This window comes from Dama dama, chromosome 21 (genome assembly GCF_033118175.1).
Source record: "Dama dama isolate Ldn47 chromosome 21, ASM3311817v1, whole genome shotgun sequence".
Classification (NCBI taxonomy): Eukaryota; Metazoa; Chordata; class Mammalia; order Artiodactyla; family Cervidae; genus Dama; species Dama dama.
In genome coordinates, this window is record NC_083701.1 from 12,637,706 (window position 1) to 12,648,037 (window position 10,332).

Below are 10,332 nucleotides of genomic sequence, written 5' to 3' on the forward strand. Positions count from 1 at the left end.
TTGATATGGGAAACTATCAAAAGATATCTTCTAGCAGGTTGGCTACCTGGGAAAGTTTAGAGGAGAAGAAAAACCAGGTGAAGTTCTCTACTATTTAATTTATTTTTATTGGAGTGTAGTTGCTTTACAATATTGTGCTAGCTTCTGCTGCACAACAAAGTGAATCAGCTCTACACACCCATGTACGCCCTCTTCCTTGGATTTCCCTCCCACTCAGACAACCACAGACCATCAAGCGGCATTCCCTATGCTATAGAGCCTGCTCTCATTAGTTATCTAGTTTATATATAGTAGTGTATATACGTCAGTCTTACTCTCCCAATCCATCCCAACCCTCTGCCCCCCTTGGTATCCACGCATTGTTCTCTACACTTGTGTCTATATTTCTGCTTTGCAAATAATTTCACCTATACAGGTTTTCTAGATTCCAAATATACACAGTAATATATGATTCTCCTATTTTAAAAAGCATCTCTATCTTTAAGAAACAGGCAAAGTGATTCTGATGCAGGTGGGTGATGAGAAAATGATACTTTGAGAAACATTCCCTTAATCAGGAAGAGAGCAAGTATTTCATTAATGAACATTTACTGCTTACCAGACACAGTATCATCATTCCTCAAAACAGTAAGCATTATTATCCCATGTTGCAGATAATAAAGAGAGACCAAAATGTGACCTAATAAGTGGTCTAAAAGCTAATAAGTGGAGAATTAAGGGTTCAAATCCATGTTCTTCTTTCTATTTATCTCCTTGCACCAAAACTTCTTTCTTTTTTTCACATGCCTATCAATTCTGAGGATCAGAAGATTATTCTTTGGGTTCAGAAGCGCAGTATTTAGTCCATGAATCCAATTTTTAGATTGAACAATGTATGGGTATCAGCATGCAAATCAAGCCCCATTCAATAGAAGAATCGAGAAAAATGTCTTATGGGTCCATCTTGGCTCAGAAATGTCTCTCCCTAACAGCAGCAGCCCTGTCTAATTGAGTTTTTAAGGATTACTCATCATCAATTATTTTGTGCTGAAAATTGGATATTTCTCACTAAAGAAAATTTGGGGAGGGATTATAATCAGGTTTGTGGATACGATATTTTTTTTTTTCTGTAACCCACTCCTGTTATTTCTTATGGCTCCATTATCTTTGGAAAGTTGATATGTTTTGTTCTTCTTTTATATTGGTTTTCCATTCTTTCTTACACCCAGATGCTAAAATTAGATTTAGTGCATCATAATTATGCCATAATTACCATGATCATATTTTCCTGCCATTGAAAATTGGTACCAATTTTGATTTTCCCCAAAACGTCAACAGACATTCTCTTCCTATAGCATTGTAAATTAGTGTCAGAGTGTGTATAAAGGTACAAGCCCTTTATCTGAACTCATAAGGGGTATGCTGAACTCACAGTTTCACTGAAGTTAATTGTTTCCAAGAATTATTATTCTTTCTATTAATATTTTATTCCAGAGAGCTTAATTTTCTCTAATTACCCTGAAAACTGTCTTATTTCACTGTGCCAAAAGGAACTTGTTATCTCTGCCAAAAAGCTTCACTTAACAAATGAGACATAGAGGACCAGAGGACGGAAATGACTTATTCAAGGTCACTTAGCAAGTCAGAAACAGAATCAAGGTTAAATATTTGTATCCTCAAATGTGTTTTATTGTGTCACACTGACTGTGTTGCTATTGAACAACAGATCAGAAGACACAGTGGAAGGAAACTGAAGTACACCACTTCTGGAAAAGAAGGGTAAAGGGCTTAGTGTCCCAATATAGAGTGGGAAAATAGGATATTGTTGCTTATCTGGGACTTAAAGTGCTACTACTCTTTTCTCTAGGCGGTAGCTGAGGGGCATGAAGATTGGACATTCATTTACTCATTCAACAAATAATAGTATAGTCTGTGTAGAGTCTCTACACATAGTCTCTGTGGCTACAGGACACATCTCTCCACCCCCACCCAAGAAAAAGAGCTCTCATTCCAGTGATTTAGAAACCAATAATTATACCATGGAGTCATACACCATAGAGTGGATCAAAGTTGATTGTGAGATTTACTTTTAACACTATCTCTAATTTTATTCCAAGATGACTGCTTCCTTCTCTAGATTTTATAGAAATATTGCTTCATTCAATACATTTTAGTTTGTTTTAATTATTTTTCAGGTTCTACCACCAATAAAGTCTCCTATCTTTGAAAAATTGCAATCTAGTAGAACAGACAAAAATAACTGTTTAGTCATAATTCAAAATAAGGGTGACTATTCATCTGCAAAATTAAGTTATTAAGTGGTTAGGATAAGGGTGGCATTTCTATTGATCCTTAAAGAATTTGGCAAGTGGAAACAGGCCAGTTGTTTCAAATTTCAGAGACTTTGTGCTAAGGAGTCTGACGCTTACAGTTTAGAGGCTAATTGGGTAAAAAAAGAAGCCAGTGGTGAAAAGTTTAATTTGGAAAAATATTTTGGAGCTAGATTTGGAGAAAAGTGGGACACTTTGAAAGCAACCTGATCACTGATGATTTGAAAAAAAGCCATTTATTGAAATATCATGTTTAAGGTCAAAGCATTTCTAAGGTGGTCAAAATAGCCTAACTATCAGTTGAAGCGTTTCTGTAAGTATTGAATTTATTTTACTTTTCTGACAAGCTCAGCTACTGACCAATGATTACATGGCAAATTTTCACTATGGCGCACGCGTATGTGTGTGTGTGTGTGTGTGTGTGTGTGTGATGGAAAGGACTCTTGTTTAGTATCAATGACTGCACACACATTTCCAGGTCACATAAGAAACAGGCATCTATCAGAGGTAAGAAAATAATGCTTAGAATTTCATGGCAGCAGACAGGAGGACAAGTAGAGCCCTTAGCTACCACTCCATAGAGAGATTTGATGAGTTCAAAAGACTTAATATGGTGTCCCCAAGTTAGATTCAACTCACCTGAGTAATTAACCTATGGGGCATCTGCTGCTGCTGCTGCTGGTAAGTCCCTTCAGTCGCGTCCGACTCTGTGCGACCCAATGGACGGCAGCCCACCAGGCTCCCCCGTCCCTGGGATTCTCCAGGCAAGAACACTGGAGTGGGTTGCCATTGCCTTCTCCAATGCATGAAAGTGAAAAGGGAAAGGGAAGTCACTCAGTCATGTCCGACTCTTAGCGACCCCATGGACTGCAGCCCACCAGGCTCCTCCGTCCATGGGATTTTCCAGGCAAGAGTACTGGAGTGGGGTGCCACTGCCTTCTCCGGGAGAATCAGCAGTAAGTGCCAAACCTGTGTAATTAACTCATGGGGGCGTCAGTAAGTGCTAAACTCTTGTACCAAACTGCTTAACAGCAATAGAGTTGCTGCCAGCGCCTTTGTTTTTCACTAAGATAATGAACGACACTTGTGATTTATCTACATCGGATGTCTTTATAAACACTGAGTGAGGCATAAGGACAATAGTGTTTTTTCAAGGAAGTCCAGATATTAAGCTGACAAATTTTAGGAAAATCTTAGAGATTATCCAACTGTGACAAACTTGTTTAAGCTCCTGAACTATAATTGGTCCTCCGTTATGTGTCAGGGACTTGTTAGGTGAATTCAGAAGACATCGGTGTAAAATCTAGTTCTGTAGTTCATGAGTTGTGTGATCTTGAGTTAGTCACTTCCCCTCTCTGAAGCTCTTTCACCATGTTTAAATGATGTGAATGAAATTCTTCCAACCTCATGATGGTGTTATGATGATGAACTAGATAATATATGTATGAAAAGGACTCTGTGTAAGGGAAGATGCTTTAGACATGTTAGCTCACCTTATTATTAAAGCTTTATAGTTGTCCCTACCTCAAGAGATAGAACTTGAGGAAAATGCACAGGATGGTTGAAATCACCCTTTTCTTTTACTTTTTTTCAAGTTGGCTTTGGCTTATCAGTACTTTTATTTTATCAAGTAATGGCATTTGCATTTTTTTTAAATTTTTTATTGAAGCATAACTGATTTACAATGTTGTGTTAGTTTCAAGAGTATAGCAAAGTGAATCAGTTGTGCATATACCTTTACCACTCTTTTTAAGATTCTTTTCTCATATAGGACATCACAGAGTATTGAGTAGGGTTCCCTGTATTCAATAAGGACCTTCTTGTTTATTCAAGTTTACCTAAAAATGAATGAACACAAGCAGGCTAACAACTATACAACCATGTAGTTATATGAAAGAAACAGTAGGACAGGTAGGGACCAACATCTCCTTTGTGTAATCAGTCCAGAGTTGTTCACTCTTTTGAAGTAGGGTCAAAATGATAATACTGGGTTTGCCAAAACATCTGTTCATGTTTTTCCATAACATCTTCCAGAAGAAATCTGAGTGAACATTTTGGCCAACCCAGTAATGCAAACATTTTATTAATTCTTAAGACAGTGGTTTGGGAAAAGGGGACCGATCTTAATAGAAATGATATGTTTTGTTTTAGGTGTGTGACTAGTACTCATCCTAACTTCTTTCCTGGTAGGTAGGGCCAGCAGGCTCTGCCACTGCAGGGACTGGTTCCCAGTCCTCAACAGCAATTGATCATGGAAATTGTCTAATCTACAAGGTAGAAGAAAATATCTGGAGAGTGATACTTGATTATTTGAAGGGGAAGAGCTTTGATATCCTTTAAGACAGGGAGAAGAGTTTAAGTGGAAAATGCAGTAAGAGAGGTACAGGAAAAAAGGGGATATTTTACGCGGGTGACTCAAAAGCTATAAGGACCATCTAGGGATCAACATTGTGCTGAAAGAAAGTCAAGAAGGGAGACCAAGGAAACTATGTTCTGTCCCCATATTTCTCTTAATCTCCATCATCACATACAAATTTTTCACACACACACACATATACACACACACATTCACACACATGGAATCAAGTATCTATAACTTTAAAGCAACTGTTTAAGTTCTTTAGAAAATAACTACTGAAACCATCTCCAAGTTTATGGGTATACTCTTTTGTTTTAAGAAAGGAGAGAAAAAGGATGGTCTCCACAGCATAAATATGTGTATGCCTTCCTCCAAGACTAATTATTGATTCCCTCATTGTGAATTCCCAATGAATAAACTTTCTCAACACCTAGACAAGAGTCCCACTGGAAGCAGATTAAGTCCTGTTCTACTCAGACAGAAGCAGGAGAGAGACCTTGAGGAACAGAAAAAATAGGGAATTTAATATTGGTTAAGGATACATAGTTTCAAAATTAATCTGGATAAATCATTCATGGAAGACTCACAGTAGGAGAACAATATTTGTCAAGCCACTCCTACATTTCATAGGCTTTCAAATGTACTGCACCTATTTTTTTTTTTTGATGAAGAAATTGAGCCTCAGGAATGTTATATAATTCTTGTAGGTCAAATGATGTTGAATAGAAAATCTGAGATTCTAACTCATGTCCTCAAAACCTCAAAACTCTTCTCCAAGACTACACCATGTTGGGTAAGCCAACAGGTATTCCTGGCAAGTGAAAGTTGCTCAGTCATGTTTGATTCTTTGCAACCTCATTGACTAAACAGTCCATGGAATTCTCCAGGCCAGAATACTGGAGTAGGCACCTTTCCCTTCTCCAGGGGATCTTCCCAACCCAGGGATCGAACCCAGGTCTCCCACATTGCAGGTGGATTCTTTACCAGCTGAGCCACAGCAGAAACCCAAGAATACTGGTATGGGTAGTCTATCCCTTCTCCAGTGGATCTTCCAGACCCAGGAATCGAACTGGGGTCTCCTGCATTGCAGGTGAATTCTTTACCAACTGAGCTATCAGGGAAGCCCATGATACCATGTTGGGAGATTGGTAATTATCACTTATTGCAAGCTTAGTATATTTCCAACTGTACCTTATATAATGAATTCTCACAGTAGACAAATTTAGTGGGGCATTATTATGACCATTTTATAGACAAGGAAAGAAGAGAGATAAATATGATAATAAAATACACATTAAATAACAGAGACATCACTTTGCTGATGAAGGTCTGTATAGTCATAGCTATGGTTTCTCCAGTAGTCATGTATGGATGTGAGAGCTGAACCATAGAGAAAGCTGACTGCAGAATTGCTTCTTTTGAACTGTGGTTCTGGAGAAGACTGTTGAGAGTTCCTTGGACTGCAAGGAGATCAAACCAGTCAATCTGAAGGGAAATCAACCCTGAATATCCATTGAAAGGACTGTTGATAAGCTAAAGCTCCAAAGCTTTGGCCACCTGATGTGAAGCACTGACTCATTGGAGAAGATCCTGATGCTGGGAAAGATTGAAGACAAAAGGAAAAGAAGCTGGCAGAAGATCAGATGGTTAAATAGCATCACCAACTCAATGGACATGAATTTGACCAAACTCCGAGAGATAAGGAAGGACAGGAGAGCCTAGCATGCAGTAGTCCATGGGGTCACAAAGAGTTGGACACGACATAGGGACTGAACAACTACAAAAACTAGGTTTGAAATTAAAGTTCAAGTGTGCCTAAATCAAAGTTTATGTCCATTCTACTAAATCACAACATCCTGGCGTTCTTTTTGGGATTCACCTGTGAAGAGCAAGCTTACCTTTTTACCAACATGGCTTTCTGATGTCCACATTAGAACAAAGTGACAAGATTCATAACTGTTTCTTCTGGTTGCTCAGTGGTACCTAATCCCTTGGGCGTTTGTTCCCATAGGTTTTACACACTGCATTGCTACTTCCCATTTCTGTATGTGTCAAAATAGATTATGTGCTACAGCTTATTTTGTCATTTCCAGGGACTGGCACAAAGTAGGAACTCAGGAAATTTTATTGAATCCCTATTTTAATGAGAAAGTCTTCAACAGGTGCACCCTGAAGGAAGACTGAGCTTGTGCCAAATTTCCCAGTTAGTTCTAAGGTTCTGGTACAGCTAGAAGCAACTATAAATGCACCAGGAGCCAGGGTATCCAACACAAACTGCAGATCCCAAACCTTTGATGACTCTCTGTGTCATCACAGCCTTTCCTCATTTCCTGTAGAAGAGATATTTAAAATGCCTTTCCAGACAAATCACAGAGAATGGTCACTCTGGCCTTGCTACAATAGAATTGCTCATCTGTGACAATGGATGACTTGGCCAGGACACTCTGACCCAGAGGCCAAACCATTGTTGGTGTCTCCTTTAATAGCCATTCTTTATCTTTCCTTTCTACGGTGGCCAAGGACCACCATCAACAAATCACAAAGATGGGGTTTGCTTGTTTATTTTTCCTGTAATCACAGATACGATGAGGAAAAGTAAAGTAAATGGCTTCACATTTCTTGAAAACTTGCTTAACATCAGACAATGTATCTGACATATGCATAGGCTGACACATTTAATTCTCCACATACCCTACATGGTAGTTTATAAAGGTTGTGCATGTGTGTAGGCTTAGTTGCTCAGTCATGTCCAACTCTTTGCGACCCTATAGACTGCAGATTCAGCTGCTGGCTAGGTTGGCAGTACCAAAGAAATTCAGGATGAACACCAGAGTGTCCACTAGAAAGAAATTATGTACTGGGGGATTTCCTTCTGAAATAGATGGATATATAGTGACAAAATGTTAGTTAGAGATTTCTCCCAATTGAGTTTCCAGGTCATGAAATCCAGCAACCTGGAATCAACTGACAGACATTCTGGAGAGACCATACCAAGATTTTCTTTTTCACTCAACATATCACTATGCTTCTGCTATGCTTTTTGGCAGTGGTAAATATTGTGTTCCAGGAACATAATTTTCCCAATGAGGTTAGCTTTAGGGGTCTAGAGATTAGTTTGTTTTTCAGATTTGCTGTGTGTGGGCCAGGGAACATCTGTATGTACTGACACAAAAGGTTTTCCACAATATTTTTATGAATGATAATCTTGTGTGTACTTTCAACTCTTTAGTCTCTTTAAAAAGTCAAGCAGGGGACTTTCATTTCCTGGAGATAGAAAAGATGTACTTTTCCATTTTCCTCCTGATAAATGGAATTAAACCCTGGATATCATGTATAAAACAAACATAAAGAAGACTCTGAATTTTATAGGAAAATAAAACACAGAGCTGGGAACCATAGGATCCTAGGAATGAAAAGATGGTGAGTGCCTGTGGGTGTTTTTGTTTTGTTTTGTTTTCATCATCTATCCCAGTCTTGAAGTCAAATAAGCCAGTGAATTAGAAATACCAAAGGGTACAGATGAAAAACAAAAACAAAAAAAGCAAGAAAAAAACCCAAACAGAAGCCTGCCTTCTCTAGTCAATGATGAAGAAACAGGCAGCTTAAGAAGACAGAAAACTTTCAAACAATAGCCACTGTATTCCAGCCAAACAAAACAGAAAAACAGACCAACTCATGCTAGTGACAGCTAGACATCCACCCTCAAGAGGCTGCAACAAGATACCCCAACTCATTTGCCGCCAAAGTGTCAGAGAAGACTAGCTAGGGAGCCTGGACTCTCATCCAGGTTGGCCAGTAGAAGGTCCTTCTTCATCTGCACTGTCAGTAGAGACACAGAGAGATTCTGAACCTCTGCCCTAGCCTAGCAGTAACAAGATGCGCCTTCTCACTGGAGTGTTGATAGAAGAGACACAGTGAGGAGTCAGCACTTCGACCGTCACCCAGTAGTAATAAGGCCACCCTCAACACAGTGCCAGTGGACACCCTGCATGGAGCCCAGATTCCTACCACTTCCCAACAGTAATGAGAAACTCACCCAGTGAAGGTGTCAACAGAGGCCAAGGTAACCTGGACTCCTGCTTCTACTCGGCAGTAATAAAGCAGCACCTCTCCTTCCCTGGTGGCTCAGACGGTAAAGCGTCTGCCTACAATGCGGGAGACCCAGGTTCAATCCCTGGGTCAGGAGGATCCCCTGGAGAAGGCAATGGCAACCCACTCCAGTACTCCTGCCTGGAAAATCCCATGGACAGAGGATCCTGGTAGGCTACAGTTCATGGGGTCACTAAGAGTCTGATACAACCGAGCAACTTCACTCATTTTTTTCTCCTTCTCATAAGATCTAAATGCCAGAAGATCTAAACAAATAGATCATAAGGTCTAAATAAATACAGAGGTATGCTATATTTTTTAACTGGAAGACTCAATATAGAAAAGATGACAATCCTTCACAAACTGATATGCAAGTTTCATGCAGTTTCTATCACAATTCCAACAAGAGTTTCTACAGATGCAGACAAGATTATCTGTAATTTGCATGGAAAGGCAAAGGAAACAGAATAGCTAAACTCCTCTTGAAAAAAAGAATAATAAAGTATAAAAGAGATCAGTCAGCTTGATTTTAAGACTTCTTATATAGCTACAATAATCAAGTATGTGTGTTACTGGTGGAAGAGACACATAGACCAGTGGAATAGAACAGAGAACTCAGAAGCAGGCCAGCACAAATATGGCCAACAGTTTTGACAAAAATACTAAAACAATTTAATAGAGGAAAGATAACCACCTCCATAATCTGTGCAGGAGGAAATGGACAGCCATAATCAGAAAATGAACCTCTACCAGAGTATCAAATTTATAGAAAACTTAACTCAAAATGGACCACAGGCTTAAAAGTAAAGCATATAACTATATATCTTATAGAAAAAAACATAAAAGTAAATATTCAGGTTATAATGCTAGGCATGGAGTTCTTAGATTTGACATCAAAAGTAATATATATTTTTGAAAATGGGTATATTTGGGCTTTACCAATACTTAAAACATCTGTTTTGTAAAAGACCCTGTGATGAGAAAGGAAAGAAAAGCTATACAGGAGAAGGAAATACTGATAAACTTTTAAACAAAAGACTGTTGTCTGATATAAACTCAATAATGAAAAGCCAAACGATTCAATTAGAAAATGAACAAAATACATGATGAGACTCTTCACTGGTGTGGACATACAGATGGCAAAAAGGACATAAAAAGATGTTCAATGTAATTTGTCATTAGAGAAATGAAGAGTAAAAATCACAATGAGATATCTCTATATACCTGTAGGGGGGCTTCCTTCATAGCTCAGTTGGTAAAGAATCTGCCTGCAATGCAGGAGACCCCATTTCAATTCCTGGGTTGGGAAGATCCGCTGGAGAAGGGATAGGCTACCCACTTCAATATTCTTGGTCTTCCTTTGCAGCTCAGCTGGTAAAGAATTCGCCTAAAATGTGGGAGACCTGGGTTCGATGCCTGGGTTGGGAAGATCCCCTGGAGAAGGGAAAGGCTACCCACTCCAGTATTTTGGCCTGGAGAACTCCATGGACTGTATAGTCTATGGGGATGCAAAGAGCTGGACGCAACTGAGCGACTTTCACTTTCATATGCTTATAGAAATGACTGAAAAATAAG